This window comes from Apodemus sylvaticus, chromosome X, assembly GCF_947179515.1.
Source record: "Apodemus sylvaticus chromosome X, mApoSyl1.1, whole genome shotgun sequence".
NCBI lineage: Eukaryota > Metazoa > Chordata > Mammalia > Rodentia > Muridae > Apodemus > Apodemus sylvaticus.
The window spans coordinates 103779697-103801875 of NC_067495.1; the positions used below are offsets into that span (position 1 = coordinate 103779697).

The window sequence follows — 22179 nt, forward strand, 5'->3', positions numbered from 1 at the left end:
GCAGGCCCTCTGTACTTACACATTTGGAGGCTCTGCCCCATGTCTTCTCCCATATACATTGTCATGTAAAGGTAAATGTACTTTTGAAAAATAATTTAGAGGCTTGGAGGAGAGAGTTCAGCCATTAAAGAGCACTGACTGCTCTTGCAGAGGGCTGGGTTTCCGTTCCCAACATCCTTGTGGCAGCTTACAACCACCTGTACCTCCAATTCCAGGAGATCAGTGTCTTCTTCTGGACACCCCAGGAAACAGGCATCATCTCATTGGCCCCGACACTGAACTTGTGATCTTTCTGCCACCACCTCTCAAGTATTGGGGATACTCTACCTTACCAAGTATTGTTAATAAATTTATACTTCTTAGTAGAGATTTATATATACACAGGAGTTCTTATAAACTTAACATCCAAGCAGAAACTTGGACAAACTACTGGATTTTTTTTTCTGAATTTAAGCTATAAGCATTCATAAAATCAATGTATTATATGTTTTGACATTTACTTATCAATTATTGACTTAGATTTCAGAATTATCTAGATGTGTTGAGCCACTACCTCCAAGAACTTTAGTCAAGCTTCAAATTGTTATTATGGCTGCAGAATATTCAATTGTGTCCATTCTAAAATGAGGTCAGTCTCACTGAGGCTCGTCTTGTCAGGATGGTGAAGCTCTTCATCGGAAATCTGCCCCAGGAGGCCACAGAGCAGGAGATCCGCTCACTCTTCAAGCAGTACAGGAAGGTGCTGGAATGTGACATCATTAAGAACTATGGCTTTGTGCACATAGAGGACAAGATGGCCGCTGAGGACGCCATATGCAACCTGCACCACTACAAGCTGCACGGAGTGAACATCAATGTGGAAGCCAGCAAGAATAAGAGCAAAGCTTCAACCAAGTTGCATGTACCAACCAAGAGCTTCGGGCCAAGTTTTAGGAGGAGTACGGCCCAGTCATCGAATGTGACATCATGAAAGATTATGCCTTTGTACACATGGAGCGGGCAGAGGATGCGGTGGAGGCCATCGGGGGCCTTGACAACACAGAGTTTCAAGGTGAACTGTTCGGGGGCTTAGGTGGCAGACCTCCGTGGAGTCTGTAGCTCAAGGCAGAGGGAAGAACACATGACCATGGGGCTATGAGAGTGGCTTCTACCATTCTTTTAAATGAAAAGAATAGATTATGTTTACTATTCTGAAGCATAATTTTCTCTTAGAGAAGTAAACATTTTCCATTGTGTTTGCCAAGATGTTTCTCCGCCACTGAGTGGGTTCCTTTCTTTGGTCTTCCATTCACTTGAGTGCTGTCAGAAGTCTAAGTTGCCTAGGCAGATAAGTAGCTAGTGTGAGGAGGACTAGAGGTCACGACCTCATTGCTGCTTTGTTATGACCCAGAGGCCTTTGAGAGTTTTTACACTCTGCTGCTTTCAGTGATGGATAGTAGTAGTAAAGAGGAAAAAGGGCATCTACAGGAAGCGCTGCATGAAAATCTGTGGTGAGTCTGGTTGGGTGATGGGTATCTTTGGGGTGTCCAAATTTGTTTAGTCTGTGGACTACAAACAAAGCCAGGAAACATGTCATAGGTTCTTCTGCTCCATTTAACTATTACTTTATCTAACAGGTTAGGAAAAAAATTTATTTTTTTTAGAAATTGGACAGGAATGATGGTCTTGCTTTTGGGGAAATTCCAATGAGGATATTATAGAGCTTACTGCGTTGCTTATAATTGTGTATTTATTATCACCAATACCATAGGAGCTTGTCTGAAAATCCTTGAATCATGTTACTATAGTAACCACTACTTACATGTGGCTACTAAATTTAAATTAATTGAAGTAAGTTTTCAAATTAGATTTCTCCAAGAAATCTATTTTTTCTTGGGCAAGAGTCATATGAAGGAATGGCTACTGTATTAGGAAACAGATCAGTCCCACATTGCAGGAAGTTCATTGGTTAGCAGTTCTACAAATCTTTTATTGACACTGTCATGTTGGACCACAAATTCAAGGCTACTTTTGCAGTTCCTAAGTCAACATGTTTTGGTGGCCTAAAAGTTAAATATACAAAAGTCCTCTGCTTAAGCAAGAAAACAATAAAAAAAAAAAAAAGGTGGGGAAAAGGGAAACTTAATCAGCAAAGTGTAAATATGCAAATACTGAAGCTTACTGGAGACGCTCTATCATGTATTCCAGCTTCCTCACCAATACCCTGGCCTTTAGTTATTGAAGACCTATGGTAAAAGTTGGAGCTAATTCCTGTCCTTAACAAGCAATTGACGAGGATGTTCCCTATGCTTTTCCCCATTATAAAATAGTGATCTCTGTGAAAGGCTGGCAGTGAGGTAGTAAGTGCACTTTAACAGTGAAAGCAATATATAATGAAAGTTGAGTGCTATTTGCAGCTATGATTGCTTCTACTTTGGTTAGGAAAGTACTTAAAATGTGACAGTTAAACCTTTTATTTTTTGTTTATTTTGGAACAACACTAGCACACTTCAACTTTCAAAACATTCCTAATTATTCTTACTTTATGTGGAAGGTGGTCATGAATGGACCTGGGAGTGTAAGGAAGGAGTTCCTGCCCCACCCCTAGGTTCTGGAGTCATCCAAGGGCCCCTCAAATACTAGCCAAGTGCTCTACCGTGAATATGTATGTCTCTATTCCTGAAGATGGTAACAAAATAAATAAATAAATAAATAAATAAATAAATAAATAAATTTGTAGATAAAATTCTCAATGCATAATATTATATGCCCTTTTACTTTTTAAAGAAAAAGGGAGTTAAAAGGATGAGTACATGAGATTTTTGTTTGTTTGTTTGCTTGTTCTTTTGGGGCTTAATATTGGACCCAGGACCTTGAGCATGCTGTGTAAGAAGCCCCACTGAGTTATGCTTCTTGTTCCTTGTATTTGCTTAATAACAGATATAATTAATAAGAAACAGGAAACTGAATAATGCATGGACATGTTTCTATTATATATGTGTTTGTGTGTATATATATATATATATATATACATATATATATATCTCACTTCTATAGAAAGTACAGACAATAAACTGAGTTGAAAACAAAGATGCTGCAATGTGCAATCTTTAAATATAACCATATTTACAATATGGTAGGATGATTACTTTAGGATAAATTCTTGAAAGTGAAATTACTACATCAATGTCTTTCTCTGTCTCTTTTCCTTGACTCCCCTTCCCATGCCCTGAATAAACTCTATTCTATATTATACCATTGTGTGTCTGGTCCCTCAGGGGGAAGGGATGCCTCGGCATGGGCCCGCTGGTGTACCCCCTTCCCCCACATGCACATAGGACATATCTTTTACAGCTTTCTTTTTTTTTTTATGACCACAACATTGGTTCCGTGACATGGATCCAGAAACTCTGCAGGCTTACATCCAACCTCAGCTACCACAAGAGATCCACACTCGCTAGCCCAGATCTGGTAAGGCCCCCATGCCCCACAGGTTAAAGTGACCATCCGCATGATCCTAGGTATTTCTTGAGCTCAGAGCTACCCCTGTTTTGCTCTGACCGTCTGAGATTTCCCTCTCCACTTTCTGGCAACTGAAAATACCACGCCATACCTGGATACCCCCTCGTGTTTCGCCCTTGGGTCAGTCTGTTGTCGCATAGACTCCTTCCCACTCTCATTTGTGGCCTGCTGGTTCAGGTGTCTAAAAAGGTGATCTGGCTCTCCCATACCAGGGACAGTCCTCTCCGCTCCTTGCTCTCCGATCTGGCAGCTTGTGCTTGGTTCCCTCAGCCCTCTGGGGTGGTGCCCTCTGGACACAAGGGCATTGCTAGGATACGAAACATGCTACTTTGGGACCTTATTCTCCCCCACAGACCCCCTCACCCCCCACCCCCGCACTTCAGGCTAGTAGACTGGCAGCCTAACCAGGGACCAGCCTGCCCACTCCCACACATACGCAAGAGACCTCCCCAAGGAGTGACTGCCACCCAGCCCCCAGCCTCTGCCATGTGGGTTACACAGTCAGATGGGCCCAAACCAACCACTCAGTCTCACATTTTCTGCTGCCAGACTGCGGAACCTCACAAACACGCACCAACATATGGATTGGTAAGGAGTTTCTCCAGTCAGCAGAAGGACCCTAATTTCCCAGATAAGGACTAGCCAGCTTTTTTCAGGGGACTAAGGTGTTGCTTTTCAATGCCCCATCCTTATGACTGGCCCCCTGGCTGACCTATGAGGTAGGACAAAGGCCCTTGGGTGTCCTTCCTTCCCAAAAGCACTTCATAAATCCCTTTGGCTCTTGTGGCCTCCAAAAATTCCTGGACCAGGCTGAATTTAGTTCTCATGTTTCCAGGGAAACGTCACCACCACAGACCCTGGAAATTTCTTGTGATGACTAAAATTTCCATCTTGGCTGTACCCGTGTTGCTGGGAAGTCCCCTGGGATGACTATATGGATTGTACAGTAACTACAATACCACCCAATGGGCGCTAAATTGTCTTCGACCATGTATTTTAAGGGATCTTCAGACATACTAGCAGCAGACTGATAAATGATAAACGACTCGTTTACCTATCTGTGCTCCCACACCTCTGGCCTGTTCTCATTGCTTGCATACTCAGTTTGTGTCACAGGCCTAAATCTGCCTGGACAAACTCATTTTATGTCACCATGATTTTATGCCACTGCCGCCAGGTCTCTTATTCTGGTCCTAGCCAAATACTTCTTTACTAATACAAAATATACTTTTCTCTACCTACACAACCTGTCAAAGTTACTTACGATTCTCATTCCTATCCTGTCTTGATTACTATTAAATTCTATTGAGTCATAACCAATCTATATCATGCTCAATCTTGCCAGAAGTTTGTTAATTATTAAATTTAGGACAGACAGAATTCCCAAAAGCCTCTCACAGTTTCTCCCATAAGGTCTCAGAAGATGTGGACACTGCTACAGGATGCTGCCTAGATTGTGTGTGATATAATAGTCATTGAAAAACTCAGTGGACAAAATCAGATACCTTTGAGTCAAATGATTTAAGTAAACCATGGCAAGCCATTTCTCACGTCATGCTTATCCATGCCACAGAGAAAAACTCCTGCGTCCTCTGCACTTGAAAGCCAGACTGACTCTGCCCAAGTTGCTGTGGAGACTGTAGAGACCACAGACAACTGTTGGCTACCAGAATCTGTCATTTTTTTAAATAATATAACTGCTAAATTATTGTTTATTCCTCAGACTTCTGACTACATTGACAGCTAGACAGTTATCTCCTTACCTAAACTCTATTCCCATGAATTAAATGCTTCATTTTTTCCTCTTCTTGCTATGCCAGTGTCCTAACATTATCTGAGTTCCTATAAATTTGCCTAACTCTAATACAATTCAGCTTCTTAATCTTGTTCCTTCTGCTCCACAAAAGGCTCAACTTAAAGACTGTTCATGTGGTTAACTCATGTTATCTCTTTTATAAACTTGTTAGCTACAGGAAACCTACTTAGCTCTACCTCTCATGGACCAAATAGGCTCCATCCAGATAAGTACATCTGCCCAACCTACATCCACAGGGTGGGATTCCTCTGGGTTTCAAATGTTCATCTTAAGTAAAAAATTTTCCTTTTTCCCAAACGTACTTAATCTTATTCCCTACCTATAATAATATATCTTGTCAAGTCCAGGCCCTCGCTACACCCAGGATAGTTCCAGAGATGCAGGACAGCAACCTTCAGATGCTCCAATCTCCTCCCAAACACAGACAGCATCCACTGGACCAGTTCTTCTGACCTAATCTTAGATGGCTCCACAGACCCTGGACAGCAAGGAAGCAGCCAACTCTCCTAAGATTGGGCCAAATATCCCCCATACACATCCCTCTAGATTCCCCAGAGACACATCGCCCCCAATGTCAGCATGAAGCAGCTAGAGATCCTGACAACCATATTCCTGCTTCGCCATCTCCTCTTTCTAATTTTTTTCTTTTTTAATTAAACCAAAATGGGATAATGTTAATATTCTATCTAAACTCCTCCCCACAGTTACTTGGAAAAAGCCAGGTAGGCCTGGCCCACTATAAAAGGGGATGCTTGCCCTCCCCTCTCTCTCTCTGTCTCTCTGTCTCTGTCTGTCTCTCTCTCTCTCTCTCTCTCTCTCTCTCTCTCTCTCTCTCTCTCTCATCCGCTTACTCTCTTCTCTCTTGCCCTCTTGGGCTCTTTCTCTCCCCCTTCCTCTCCCCCCTCTCTCCACATGGCCATGGCCTGCCTCTACTTCTCTACTCTCTCCTTCTCTCTGCCTTTCTCTGCCTCTACTACCCCCTAAACTCCCCTCCTCACGCCCTAAATAAACTCTATTCTATGCTATACTGTCATGTGTCTGGTCCCTCAGGGGGAAGGGATGCCTCGGCATGGGCCCACTGAGACATCCCCTTCCCCCACAGCACCATAGAACATATTCTTATGCCGCTTTCTCTTTTTATAATCATAACAGTGACTCACAAGGTTAAAGGCACACACACACACACACACACACACACAGAGAGAGAGAGAGAGAGAGAGAGAGAGAGAGACAGAGACAGAGACAGAGACAGAGACAGAGAAATTCATGGATGTACACAAGATAAGTATATAAAAATGTAATGTTAAGGAATTAAAGTGAAGAAAAAAAGAATTGTGTAGTGTGTCATACTATAAATGTCTTACAATCAGATAATAAAAACAAATTCATTCTGCTCCCTTTCCATGAATGTTATATTTGGCTAGGATTTTTCATATATATCAGATGCCAGCAACTAAATGTATTTATATAAAATTGGTCAGGTTAAAGTGGCCTGGAAAGCAAGAAAGGAATGTATATTTGTGTGTGTGGGGGGGGACATGTACGCATGCATGCACACACACATACATACATGTGCACATATCTGCATGTGCATGCACACACATAAACACGTGTTTTTCCCCCTGTGGTGTTCATTATCCACCTTACTGACTATCGAAAGCAATCGAGGTTCCGTATACATAAAGGTTATCGAACACAGCCTCCTGACCTCATTTCTAAATAATGGATCTCATATATGGTTCTTCTTATTATGGGCTACATAAATGAGATAAACATGAAAGCAACTTCTCAGAAACACTGAACCAAACAAGGATCTTCTGCTTACAGCTGACTAAATACTGTTGCTGAGAACAACTAGAACAATCAGAAGAAATACCATCCTGCCTGCCCAGATTCCCCTTTCAAGACATAAGAAGCATGGGGCCAAGAAGTCAATGTCCAGAAAGAAGGGGAAGGGGGGCTCATTGAGCAAAGCATGTTGGGGTTTTGCCTTTGGGTAAATGTCAGGCTGTGACCTAGACACAGGAAAAAAAGGTGGAAAGCCAGCATAGTTCTAGTAATGTTCCCAAACTCCAGAGGGGAAAAAAATGGAGTTGGAGACGGGCCAAGCCCTGCTAAGGTTCAAGCAGTCTTGACTCTGAGGAGGAGGTAACATGAAAGCTGCCACTAAGCACTACCATCAGCAACAGGTAACTTTCTGCTCATGTTGCAAAGGACAAAAGACTACATATGAAGAAAGTGACTTTCATAAAGACTCTGGCTTTTGCAAATGAGTCATAAAACTAACGAGGAACTTCTTGAAGAACACTGACTCTGGGAATCTCCCTGTACCCCGTGTTGTGTACCCCCTTGATCTTAGGAATGTGCTGGGCTAGACTTAAAATAGAGCCTGGCAAATATTGGGATCTAGCCTCCAGTCTTAGCCCAATGGCTGCATTGGTTCAAGTAATTTTTATTTCTGCCTCTTGGCAGAAAACTGGCTCATCTTTGGAAGTATATAAGGTCATCAAGAGGCTGTGCTCTTTTTCAAACACAAATGCACAGTCAGTAAAAAAAATAACAATAACGGATATATAAAAAAAAAATAACACCAAGAAGAAAACTTACAGAAAATATAGAAAGACTCAGGATGACCCAGTTATTGCAGCTAAATAGCAAGGACTATAAATATTTAAGAAGATAAAAGATGAAACTGTGGATTTCACCAGAAAACCATAATGTAAGATAAAAAGTCAAATGAACATCCAAAGCTTATAAACACAGTAGATGAAGTTATAAACGTAATAGAATTATGATTCGCCAAACATAAAGCCCATATTTACCAAGGATATATTGTCTCTTTTAAAAACATTTATTGGTTATTTTATTTATTTACATTTCAAACGTTATCCCCCTTCCAGGTTTCCCCTCACACAAACTCCCTACCCTCTCCCCCTCCCCCTGCTTCTATGAGGGTGCTCCCCCACCTGCCCACCCACTCCAACCTCACTGCCCTAGCATTCCTCTACACTGAGGCATGGAGCCTTCTCAGGACCAAGGGCCTCTCCTCCCATTGATACCACATAAGACCATCCTCTGCTACGTACGCAGCTGGAGCCATGGATCCCTCCATGTGCACTCTCTGGTTGGTGGTTTAGTCTCTAGGAACTCTGAGGGTACTGGTTGAGTCATATTGTTGTTCCTTCTATGGGGTTGCAAACCCCTTCAGCTCCTTGGGTTCTTTCTCTAAATCCTCCATTGGGGACCCCGTGCTCAGTTAAATGGTTGGCTGTGAGCACCCCCCCTATCTATTAGTCATGCACTGGCAGTACCTCCCAGGGGGAAGCTATATCAGGCTCCTGTCAGCAAGCACTTCTTGGCATCCACAATAGTGTCTGGGTTTGGTGACTGTGTATGGGATGGATCCCCAGGTGGGGCCATCTCTGGATGGCCTTTCCTTCAGTCTCTGCTGCACACTTTGTCTCTGCATTTCCTTTAGATAGGAGCAATCTGGGTTAATATTCTTGAGATGGGTGGGTGGCCCCATCATCCCTCAACCAGGGGCCTTGCCTAACTTCTGGATATGGTCTCTACAGGTTCTCTCTCCCCTTTGTTGGGCATTTCAGCTAATCTCATCCCTGTTTGGTCCTGGGATCCTCTTGCTTTCCTGGCATCTGGGACTTTCTAGTAGCTACCCCCAGTTCCCCATCCCCTGCTGCTACACACCTCCGTTCAATTTCCTGACTCTCTACTTCTCCCCCCATCTCCTCCCACACCTACCTCCCACTTCCCCTCCTCCTCTTCTCTTCCTTCCAGATCCCTCCTTCCCTCTACCTCCTATGATTATTTGCATACTGTTGCTTTTGAAACTCTGTCCTCCTCTCATCTTGTAGCACATTTAGAGACTTCCAGACTTCATGATTTGTCTTCTTTCTACTATAGTGGGTGTATAACATCCTAAGTAAATGAAGTGGGCTGTCTTGGCAGTTTGAAACTTGAGCTAAATAATGTACAGTGGTACCCTGAAAAAGTAGTACACGTAGAGCCTTGTAGGTGGTGCGGTTTTTTTATTTTCTGAGACTCAATTGTTCACTTTTCCTGCTAGAAGTTGACCCATCTTCTTCCAAATTGTTTCATTGACTAGAAAGTATGTTAGTTTGCATAAGTAATAAACCAACTCTCACACCTCAGGGACTTAAATATATAAGACTGTCAATTTCCTCAATCAAAGGGAATGAGCTGGAAGACTGCTTCACAGTTACTTGGCTCCATTCTTTGGCTATGCTCTACTTTAGGGCTTAAGAATCGTCTACATCTAACTGATAGGATCAAATGGAAAGCAGGACATAGCATTTCTATCCAAATTACATTGCCTGCAACTCAGGAATGTGGCCATATTTTGCCATAAGCTTGCCAGGTAAGCCAAGAAATGTAACCTGGATAGGTGTCTGCCAAGAAAAGAACTTAGAAGCATTAGATCCCACTGTTACATGGGAGTTAAATCCCAAGCCATCTTCCCACGATATATATATATAAAATTCTGAAACCTATATATAGTATTTTCCTATACATACATACCCATATCAGATTTTAATTAACAAATTAGCACAGGAAGATATTATCCATGACTAGGAATCAAATATTCCAGTGATATCAAGTTACTGTGATAAAGCTGGCATGCCCATTGTTCTTTGTACTTTGAGAACATTATTAACTAGAACACAGGTTCCTTGAACAGTAACCATGGCACACTATGTACCAGTCAAGCTGATAACCAAGACTGCTAGTAAATGAGTAATCAGACGTTAGAATGTGCAGCCTGAACACACTTGACAAAGAAATGATTCATGTCTCATCAGGACAACACAAGATGGTATAAGATTCCATCACAGGTCTCAGAACTGTAGGCAATTGAGAACTTAAGAATTGTTTTGCAAATTATATATATATATATGTATACATATATATACATATACATATATATATATAAAACATTCATGGAACATATGAGAAAGTAACAATTTATAAAATGTGGCTCCAGTTCCATAGTGATGAACCCCTATAATCTATACTATAGCCAGAGTCATCTGTTATTTGCTCAAAAAATTCTATACTCAAGACAGTGAAATAGAAGAATATTTTTTTGAAACAAGGTCTCATTTTGTAATCTTTGCTATCTTAGAACTTGCCATGTAGACTAGGCTGACCTTGAACTCCACCTGCCTCTGCCTCCCTAGTGATGAGACTCAAGTCATGCACCACCAAGCCTGCCACAGGAGATAGGATTTTAGCAGCTAGAGTTTGTAAGGGGGAAAATGGGGGAATTGGTGTAAACAAAGAGAAAAGAACACGTTCTGGTTTGACTGGAGCATGGAATTCATATTAGGAACACTATGGAGCAAGGCTGCAGGCAATAGGGTCCTGAATACAAGACTGAAATCTGTAGACCAGGAGTCTACAGATGATATCCAACATGCCCTTAATAAAATAATAATTGTAAAAGGCTAGGAATTTTGTTAGTTATTCTTAGAAAATTTCACATATGTGTACAATGTGTTTTAATCATAGTCACCTTACATCCCCCTCCAATTGCTCCTGGACCAATCCCCACCCCCACTCCCACCACAAGTCTCCCTCCTAGTGTCATATCTTTCTTTTTTACCCTGAATCTCATTAGTGCTGCCCATATGTGCATGAGTTTGGGGCCATCCAGTGGATCATGTTATGCACTGAACTTTAAGAAAAAGTTTGTTGAAACATTCTTCTGTGTAGTTAATTACACACTGCCCATAGATGCTATCCGTATATGATGGTAGGATTCAGTAGTTACAACAGGGAATATAGAGCCTACTAAGTCTAAGGATATTTACTGTCTGGACTTTGACAGAATATTACCAACCCCCGTCATAAGCTACTGGGAACCACTGTAGGAAGTTGAGCAGGTGAATGCTATGTAAAATTGCACTACTGTGGGGCATGGTGGTGCATGCCTCTAATCCCCCAGCACTCGGGAGGCAAAGGCACTCAGTTCAATATATTCAAGGCCAGCCTTGTTTACAGAGTGAGTTCCACGACAACCAAGGCTCAACAGAGAAACCCTGTCTCAAAAAACAGACTGAAACCAAACAAGAAAAAAAAAACACTACCAACAGAAAGATAACACAGATGTACATTGACATGCATGAGCCAATTTTTTTTTTTGCTTTGAGCTGTTGTTCTATTTGTTACTTTTCTGTTGCTGTGATAAATGGCATGTCCCATTCAATTTAAGGAAGAACAATTTTATTTTAGTTTTATGGCTTCAGAAAGATCACAGCAGGGAGACATAGCAGCAATTAGTAGACATGAAGGTATGAAAGCAGGAGCAGAAAGCTGAGACATCACAACAAGACAGAGCATCAGTTGAAAATATGGCAAGACAATAAGTACTCACAGCCCGCCCTCAATGGCATACTTCCTCCAGCAAGCCTTCAACTCCCAAAGGTACCACACCATCCCTGACCTAGGGTACCAGCTGGGGACAGTGTTTAAATATTTGAGACTACAAAGGACACTGTCCTACAAATCATGATAATGGTTAGAGAGGGGTCAGGTAGACTATCAGGAAATAATTATAATAATGATAGCAACTATAATAGAACTTGTCACTTAGTTGCTAATATTTACAAGCATGCATACCTTGCAAGTATTATAAGAGTTTTTAACTTCACAGCAACCATGTAAAACATATTCCTATTTTTCATGGTGTACATGTGAATTCAGCTTTCTATGTTTGATGCAGCAAAAACCAGTTTTGCATTCCAAACGATTCTAGCACATATCACTCCTTTGAGGCAGTGCTTGGAAAAATTGGGCTTTCTTTTTAATCCCATTGACCATTATTGCAATAGGAATTATACAGGACTCATCACACTAAACCCTGTAGAAGTGATTTTTCTTTTTATGTTCGTTCTGGGGGAAAGGGTTCTGTAACCTTAAAATTTTCCATTTTTCTGTATAATACTTGTTTCAATGAGAATGGCCCCCCAAAACTCACAGATTTGATTCTTGGTCACCAGGGCATGTCATTTTTGAAGGGATTAAGAGGTGTGGCCTTAGATGGAGTAGGTGTGGCCATGTTGGAAGAAATGTGCTACCTGGAGTGGGCTTTGAGAGTTCAAGAACCCAAGCGAGGCCCAGTAGCTCTCTCTTCCTGAAACTTATAGAACAGCAGTGGCTCTGTGTTTTCAGGAAGCCTACTGATGAGGATGTAGAATTCTCAGCTACCATGTCTTCCCTGTGTGCTGCCATGCTTTTCACAGTGATGAAACCTCACCATGGACTAAACCTCTGAACCAGTAAGCAAGCCACAATTAAATGCTTTTTAAAACAGAATTGTCATGTTATATCTTCATAGCAATAGAACATGGACTGAAAAAACACTGTATCAAATCATCCTGTTACAATGCTATTTAACATATGCATTGTATTGCTATACATGAATTGTGGTTTTTAAATGAAAATGTATGTCTAAAAGAAATAGGGCTGGAGAGATGACTCAGCGGTTAAGAGCAATGACTGCTCTTCCAGATGTCCTGAGTTCAGATCCCAGCAACCACAGGGTGGCTCACAAGCATCTGTAAAGGGATAGGATGCCCTCTTCTGGGGTGTCTGAAGACAGCTACAGTGTGCTCATGATGGCAGTGAGATGGCTCAGCAGCTTGATACACTCACCACAAAGCATGAGGATCTGAGTTTGCACCCCCGGGAACCACGTGGGAGGAGAGAACTGACTCTTGTAAGTTTCTCTCCAGTCTCTGTAGGAGCACTGCGGCATGTTTACACCCATCGCCCCACCCCATTCGCATAGGATAATAAGCATTTTTTTAAACTTTAAGGTCAAAGACAGGAAAATAAAGACTTCTAATCCTAAAGGACTAGATTTTTATCTCATTAACTTCCAGACTATGTAAGAAAAAAAGGGAGAAAAGCCCAAATAGTAAACATCAGAAATGAAGGAAGGAGCATTTTGATTGCTTCCACAAAACAAAGTAGATTGCAAGAAATTATTATGAACTAGCTAAAAAGCTCCATGTGCCACTCAGGCCACTTGAAGCCATTGTTTCCAGCCTGGAATATCAGTGATGCGTCCTACTGGCTACTGGGCTTCATGGTCAAGATGCTACAGAATATGCAGAACAGTGTGAAACATGCTCCTTACTAATTTTCACATTCAATACATAGCTCTGTGCTCCAGAAGACCCCTAAGCAAACCTCAAAGTCACCCCCCCCCCCCCCGTGAGACTTCCTCTAACAAGGCCACACCTACTCCAACAAGGCCCCACCTCCTCATAGAGCCACTCCCTAAGGGCCTATGGAGGGTATTTTCATTCAAACCACCACACACTTTCCTTCCTGGGACTGACTGCCACCATCAGGGTTATTTTTCCACTGTTGCTCCTAGGTATGATTAACTTGCCCCGATGTTCCCTCACACTCTCTGCTTCATGCTTCACGCTGGTAGAGGACATATTAAAAGATGCATGGCTAAATGCCAAACACACTGGAGAGGACCATTGATGTGCAAAATAAGCATTCAAATGGGGTGTTTATACTTTATGCAAGTGCAACTTTAATTTTTTTTTAGATCCTACTTTTAATGGTGGTTCTTATATGCTGTAACCTCCCTTGCAGCCCACCGCTCACAGGAGGGCATGGAAAAGAAAGGATACAGAGGAAGTGGATGTGTTTAGAAAGGTTCTTTGGAACAACTCCGATCTGTGTTGTCTGGAAATGAGCAGTTCAGTTCACAGTTCACAGTTCAGCAGTGGCAGCTCGATCCACTTGCAAACACTTCACAGATATACAGTTCAGTAGAGTCAGGATTGCAAACACAAATCAGACGTGGTGGCACAACTTAGCAGAGACAACCAGGCCTCATCCAGCAGGAGGAACCAGAAAGAATGCCAGAAGCTCTCAGCTGTGCCTCTCAGCAAAGTGAAGATCGGGGAAGACCAACAAGCCTTGCACAGCTAGCTCTACAGGCAAGCCAAGAGCAAGCTCCTCTTACTGCCTGTGGAGTTCTTTTTATACGCCCTCCACTCATCACGCGTCCTCCACAGGACTTGCCTCAGCTCATGCACCTGTCTCAGCTGACATCACTCTGTCAATCACCCAGAGTCCAAAGCTGCAGCACACCACAAGAAGTTATTTTTTTTCTTAGAAAACCTCCTGAAAGCCAAGCCTCCTGAAAGCCAAACTTGTAGTTTTGTGTAACCTGCAAAGAGGCTGTACACATTGACCCCACAAGCTTAAACTCTGTGCCTTTTTTCTTCATCTTTTTTAGTAGATATATTCTTTATTTGCATTTCAAATTTCTCATTTCCTGGTTCCCCAACTCCCCCCAGAAATGCCATAAGCCATCTCCCTTCCCCCTGTTCCCTAATCAACCCCCTCCGGCTTCCCTGTCCTGTTACTCCCCTGCACTGCTGCATCGAGTCTTTCCAGGATGAAGGGCCTCTCCTCCCTTTGATATCCAACAAGGCCATCCTCTGCTGCCTATGCAGCTGGAGCCATGAGTAACTCTATGTGTACTATCTGGTTGATGATTTTGTCCCTGGGAGCTCTAAATGATGCTCAAGAAGAAGGAAGAACAAAGCATGCATACTCTGGTCCTTCTTAGAAGGGGGAACAAAATACCCACAAGAGGAGATACAGAGACAAAGTATGGAGCAGAGACTGAGGGAAAGACCATCCAGAGACTGCCCCACCTAGCGATCAATCCCATATACAGTTACAAAACCCAGACACTATTATCGATGCCCACAAGTACTTGCTGACTGGAGCCTGATATAGCTATCACCTGGGAGGCTCTGCTAGTGCATGACAAATACATAGGGGAACACTCTCAGTCAGCCATTGAACTGAACACAGGGTCCCCAATGGAGGAGCTAGAGAAAGGACCTAAGGAGCTGAAGGGGTTTGCAGCGCCATATATAGGAACAATGATATGAGCCACCCAGTACGCCCAGAGCTCCCAGGGACAAGAAGTTTTTTAGTGTCTTTCTATGGAGTCCTGACAAATGCACCTCAGCTATGCAATTGTAAGGCAGACCAATACATGTGTGTTGTTAGAAAAGAATCCTTCATCCGAGTTTTATGGAAAAAATAAAGAAGAATATGAACACATTATAGAACATAAAATTGAAGTAGATTTCAAGAAACATATCACCCACTAGAGCTGAATCATGAAGAAGAAATTGAAAATATGAGCAGAGCAGCAGCTAGTAAGGTCATTGAATTTGGTTGGATATAGAAGGAATACGCCCCAGTGCATCAAAGGTCATATGTGACAAAGCACAGGTAACATGACATTGAATGTGGAAAAGTCAAAACCTTTTCCTCCAGGATCAGGAAAGGAAAGGTTCTTTGGAACAATTCCCATCTGTGTGGAAACTTAAGGTTTCTTTGGAAAATCAGTTGGATGGTGTTTTCCTGGGCCAAACACATGAAGGATGTTTCATTAAATTGGACACAGATGAAAGGCTAAGACAGACTCATGAAGGAACATTTAGCTGAAGCAGACACAGGAAAGAGGATGTTCTGCTGAAACAAGCAACATGAAATGAAACATGATGAAGGATTCGTTGCTAACAACAATCATGTACTGGTCTGCCTTGCATAGTCAAGCTGCATTTGTTGGGACATCATAGAGGGAAAAGCACCAAAAAAACTTTTGGTGGTGATGCAGTTTGTTGAAGTTTCCTGGACTCGGGCTGATTGGATGCACATGCTGAGGCAAGACACATGGAGGACACGCGATGTTTGGAGGGCATAACTAGGACTCCACATGGAGGCTGAGCTGGGCTTTCTGGTAGAGCTTTGTTGTGCAATGCTGTGAGTCTTGCATCTTAGTGTCTTAACTGATCTTTGCTTTCCCTGAGAGAGGCACAGGTGAGAACTTCTCCTGGTGTTCCTGCTGGTCCCTCCTGCTGACTCTAGCCAAGGCTGTCTCTGCTAGGTCATGCCACCACTGTTGCCAACCCAACTCTACCAAACTGGACTGCTGGTGTATCCATGAGGTGTTTGTAAGTGGATCGAGCTGCTGCTGCCTCGTAACCTGTAAACTGAACTGCTGGTTTCCAGACAACACAGATGGGAGTTGCTCCAAAGAACCTTTTAATCAGGTCCACTTTCCCTTCATCCTTTCTTTTCAACTATCTCTGGTGGGTGGTAGGCTACAAGGGAGGTTAAAACATTCAAGAACCATCATTAAAAATAGAATTTGAAAAAAAATTAAAGTTACAGGAAGACTTCCCTCTCTCACCACTTTTACTCAATATTCTACTGAAAGCACTTGCCAATTCACTTAGGCAAGAAAAATAAATAAAATATATCCAAGATGAAAGGAAGAAAGTCACAGATAATATAATTTTCTTTTTATTTATTTATTTATTTATTTATTTATTTATTTATTTATATTTACATTGCAAATGATTTCCCCTTTTCTGGGTCCCCACTCCCTGCAAGTCCCATAAGCCCTCTTCCGTCCCCCTATTCTTCCATCCACCCCTTCCCACTTCCCTGTTCTGGAATTCCCCTATACTCTAGCACTGAGTCTTTCCAGAACCAGGGGCCACTCCTCCATTCTTTTTGGACATCATTTAATTTGTGGATTATGTCCTGGATATTCAAAGTTTCTAGGCTAATATCCACTTATCAGTGAGTGCATACCATGATTGATCTTTTGAGACTGGGTTACCTCACTTAGTATGATGTTCTCCAGCTCCATCCATTTGTCTAAGAATTTCATGAATTCATTGTTTCTAATGGCTGAATAGTACTCCATTGTGTAAATATACCACATTTTTTTTATCCATTCCTCCGTTGAAGGACATAGAACACCAATAGCTTATGTTCTAAGATCAAGAATTGACAAATGGGACCTCATAAAACTACAAAGTTTCTGTAAGGCAAAGGACACCATCAAAAGGACAAAACGTCAACCAACAGACTGGGAAAGGATCTTCACCAACCCTAAATCCCACAGAGGGCTAATATCTAATATATACAAAGAACTCAAGAAAGTAGAACCCAGAGAACCAAATAACCCCATTAAAAAGTGGGGTACGGAGCTAAACAAAGAATTTTCACATGAAGAACTTCGGAGAGCGGAGAAACACCTTAAGAAATGTTCAACATCATTAATCATTAGGGAAATGCAAATCAAAACAACCCTGAGATTTCACCTCACACCAGTCAGAATGGTTAAGGTCAAACACTCAGGAGACAGCAGGTGTTGGCGAGGATGTGGAGAAAGAGGAACACTCCTCCACTGCTGGTGGGATTGCAAGATGGTGCAACCACTTTGGAAATCAGTCTGGCGGTTCCTCAGAAAACTGGGCATGTCACTTCCTGAGGACCCTGTTATACCACTACTGGGCATATATCCAGAGGATTCTTCAGCATGCAATAAGGACACATGCTCCACTATGTTCACAGCAGCCCTATTTGTAGTAGCCAGAAGCTGGAAAGAACCTAGGTGTCCTTCAACGGAGGAATGGATATAATTTTCAATAATAAAAAATGCTTACAAAAATGCTTACAATATCACCAAATATTGTAAAAAAAAAAATACAAGCAAAATCAAATTTGGTAATGCTGAAGAATGAAACACTGGCATAAAAAAAGCATATCGTTTCTATACATTAATAAAAGCTAAAAGAAATGAAATCACAGTGACATCTATAATTACCAAAAAATATTTATGAATAAAAAAGAGGTAAATAATATCTATTAGGACTTGCAAGGGGAATGTCCTTATCCTTGCAATTGGGGCCTGGGCCTGTGAGCCAGTTGGAGTAGTGGCAGTGTGAACTATGGAGCAGAGTTGAAGCAGACATATTGCTCTTCACTGAACAGGTGACATCTAAAGGCACTGCTTTAAATCCTAATGCCAAAATATGGCAAGAAATTCCTTCTGGAAATCCGGATGGCTCTCCTGTAACCGAAACCTCTTGGCATGAAACTGCAGCCACATCTGGATCTGAGGCCTGAGGGCAATACAGAACATTCAGAAGATATATGTAAGGAATATAAAGTAATGTATTCTCCATCTTGTGAAACCACAAGAAATACTGCAGATGTTGAAGAGTCAGTTGATGGAATGCTCTTAGGACTGAAAGACCTGAGTTACCAACTATATCATGCTTCTGGAGAAAGCAGTTCAATACTTTCTACAGAAGATTTAAAAAATGTCTGAAGAAAGAATTGGAATTCTGTTTCTCACGAGAAAATTTATTAAAGGACCTTTACTTGTTATCTCAAATGGATAATGATCAGTTTGTCCCAATATGGACAGTTGCCAACATGGAAGAAATAAAAAAAATTGACTACAGATCCAGATTTAATTCTTGAAGTATTGAGATCTTCCCCTGTGGTGCAAGTTGATGAGAAGGTAGAGAAGGTCAAACCAAGCCATAAGCATTGTATTGTGATTCTCAGAGAAATTCCAGGGACAACATCTGTAGAGGAAGTGAAAGCTTTGTTTAAAAATGAAAACTGCCCCAATGTGATAAGCTGTGAGTTCGCACACAACAGCAACTGATATATAACTTTCCAGTCAGACACAGATACACAGCAGGCTTTTAAATACTTAAGAGAAGAAGTTAAGACATTTCAGGGCAAGCTAATCATGGCAAGGATAAAAGCCATCAATACATTTTTACTAAGAATGGTTATCGATTCATGGATTCTAGTATGTATACTCAACCTCTTCATAGTCCAACCCAATATACCTCACCAGTCTTCATGCAGCCAATGTATAATCCTCATCAGCAGTATTCAGTGTAGAGTACTGTGCCTCAGTCATGGTCTCCAAGTCCTGCACCTTACTTTGAAACAGCACTGGCTCCATTTCCCAATGGTAGTTTTATGAATGGCTTTACTTCACCAGGATCTTATAAAACAAATGCTGCTGCTATGAATATGGGCCCAACCATTCAAAAAAATCATGTGAAGCCTCATTTTAGGTCATCCAGTGGTTCAGAACACTTAACAGAGGGCTCTGTGTCATTAGGGAATGGATACACTGAGAGGATCTTTCTTTCTGAACCGCATAACCCAACAGTAACAGGGCATCAGGAACAAACTTATCTTCCAAAGGAGGCTCCAATTTTACAGATGGAACAGAATGGGGACTTTGGAAGAGGCAGCAGAGCTCCCTTCAGAGGCCGAAGACGAAGAGATGATGACAGAATCCCAAGACCCCAGCCTGCTACAACTGAAGCAAAGGCTCCAACACCAAAGTTTGACTTAACTTGCTACAAATTTTCTTCCTTTACCTGGAAGTTCATCAAGAATGCCAGATGAACTTGCTTTGGAGAATAAAATGTCTGATGTCGTTAAAGGTGTCCACAAAGAAAAGGAAGGTGAGGTTGTGAGTGTTAGTTGTCTGGTTCCTGCAGAGGACAGACAGACAGACTGCACTTCTGTGCCACAACTCAGCATAAGTCCTAGACCTCCGTGTACAGCTGAGCCTCCTGTGTTTAAGCACAACTCAGCAAGAGAAGGATCAAATGGAGGATTTCATTGTTCCAAAGGACATTCTCAATCCAGTGACTGTACCAGTGTCTTCTCCAACTACTACAAAGCCATCAAGGGCAAACACTGTTTCACCTTGCAATAGTAACATAAATACACCTATGGCTGTGGCCCTACAGGAACCTCAAAAGTTAAGCTATGCTAAAGTGTGCCAGAAGCCTCCTAAAGAGCCCTCTCCAGTTCTTGTCCAGCCACTGCAGGAATGGTCCAATGTAGTATCTCCCGCCAGAAATGAAGAAAACGGAGCGCCTGAGAAGCCTGTTGAGAAGCCACATGAGAAACCAGAAACAAGAGCTAGTAAGGACCATTCTGTCTTCTGAGGCAACACCATTCCCAGGGAAGCAGCTAGAAAAATCAGGGAACAGAGACGCCAGTTCTGCCATAGGTCTACACCTCAGGGAGTGACTCAATGTAATGGGAAAGAGCAATACATGCCACCCAGATCACCAAAGCAGAAACAAAACCATACAAAAACTACTCAGAAGCTTCTCTTCCCACTAAACTTAAGCCTCTGTTGAACTAATTTGGAGGGGAGAGAGTAACCAGGAAAGAATGGGAAGTATGTCCTAAATAGTACAGATTTTGGAATTGGGAGTAGGAAGAGCCCCAAATTCATCTCTGAATGATTTCCAAATGCTGAAGGATTCCAATATATATATATATATATATATATATATATATATATATATATATATATATATATATATATATATACAAATAAGAACTCAAGAAGTTAGACTCCAGAAAACCAAAGAACCCTATGAAAAAATGGGGTACAGAGTTAAACAAAGAATTCTCACCTGAAGAACTTCGGATGGCAGAGAAGCATCTTAAAAAATGCTCAACTTCATTAGTCATTAGGAAAATGCAAATCAAAACAACCCTGAGATTTCACCTTACACCAGTCAGAATGGCTAAGATTAAAAACTCAGGAGACAGCAGGTGTTGGCGAGGATGTGGAGAAAGAGGAACACTCCTCCACTGCTGGTGGGGTGGCAAATTGGTACAACCACTCTGGAAATCAGTCTGGCGGTTCCTCAGAAAACTGGGCACCTCACTTCCAGAAGATCCTGCTATACCATTCCTGGGCATATACCCAGAGGATTCCCCACCATGTAATAAGGATACATGCTCTACTATGTTCATAGCAGCCCTATTTATAATTGCCAGATGCTGGAAAGAACCCAGGTATCCCTCAACAGAAGAGTGGATGCAAAAAATGTGGTATATCTACACAATGGAGTACTATTCAGCCATTAGAAACAATGAATTCATGAAATTCTTAGGCAAATGGATGGAGCTAGAGAACATCATACTAAGTGAGGTAACTCAGACTCAAAAGGTGAATCATGGTATACACTCACTAATAAGTGGATATTAACCTAGAAAATTGGAATACCCAAAACATAACCCACACATCAAATGAGGTACAAGAAGAAAGGAGGAGTGGCCCCTGGTTCTGGAAAGACTCAGTGAAGCAGTATTCTGCAAAACCAGAACAGGGAAGTGGGAAGGGGTGGGTGGGAGGACAGGGGGAGAGACGGGGGCTTATGGGACTTTCGGGGAGTGGGGGTCTAGAAAAGGGGAAATCATTTGAAATGTAAATAAAAAATATATCGAATAAAAAAAAATAGAGACCTCCAGGCGTGGGGGCCTGTGTCCTGCCTGGAGACCAGCAGAGGGAGAGAATCCCTGCAGCCACATTCTCTGCCTGCTGGAGCAAAAGAGCTTCACTAGGTACTATATCACCCTGAGCTTTAGATCTCTGGGGGTGCAAACCGCCAGAGGTCTGCCTGCACCCAGGACCTGAGCACACAGGTGGTTCATCTCCCAGCTGGTTGGTCATGGTGCCTGTATCCTGCGTGGAGAACAGCAGAGGGAGCAACTCCCCGTGGCCATCTTCGTGGCCTGCCAGGGCAGAAAAACATCACTAGGTACTGTATTATCCTGAACTTAAGATCTCTGGGGGTGCAAATCTCCAGGGGTCTGCCTGCGCCCAGGATCTAAGAACATAGGTGGTTTATCTGCAAGCTGGTCAGTCGTGGGGCCTGTATCCTACGTGAGAATCAACAGAGGGAGTGACCCAACACACACCATCTTTGCTCTATAACAGAGCAGTCTGAGAACACCTGGTTCACCTTGACAACCCAACTATAACATTTCTTGAGGCAAGAATGAGCAGGGCTCCAAAGGCACAAAAGAGGAAGGCAGCATATCAGTAATCTGTGCCAGAGGAAACCCAGTCATCCAGTATAGGACAGGAATTCAAGGCCCATATCTAAACATAGTAAAAGCAATATACA

At 42.2% G+C, this 22179-nt stretch overlaps 2 pseudogenes; both read left to right on the forward strand.

Moving 5' to 3' along the window:
- The first annotated feature begins 658 nt into the window (after nt 1-658).
- LOC127674629 (RNA-binding protein 4B-like) lies at nt 659-1098 on the forward strand (annotated as a pseudogene).
- A 17264-nt stretch (nt 1099-18362) lies between these two features.
- Nucleotides 18363-20000, forward strand: LOC127675030 (la-related protein 4-like; annotated as a pseudogene).
- Nucleotides 20001-22179: the final 2179 nt, after the last annotated feature.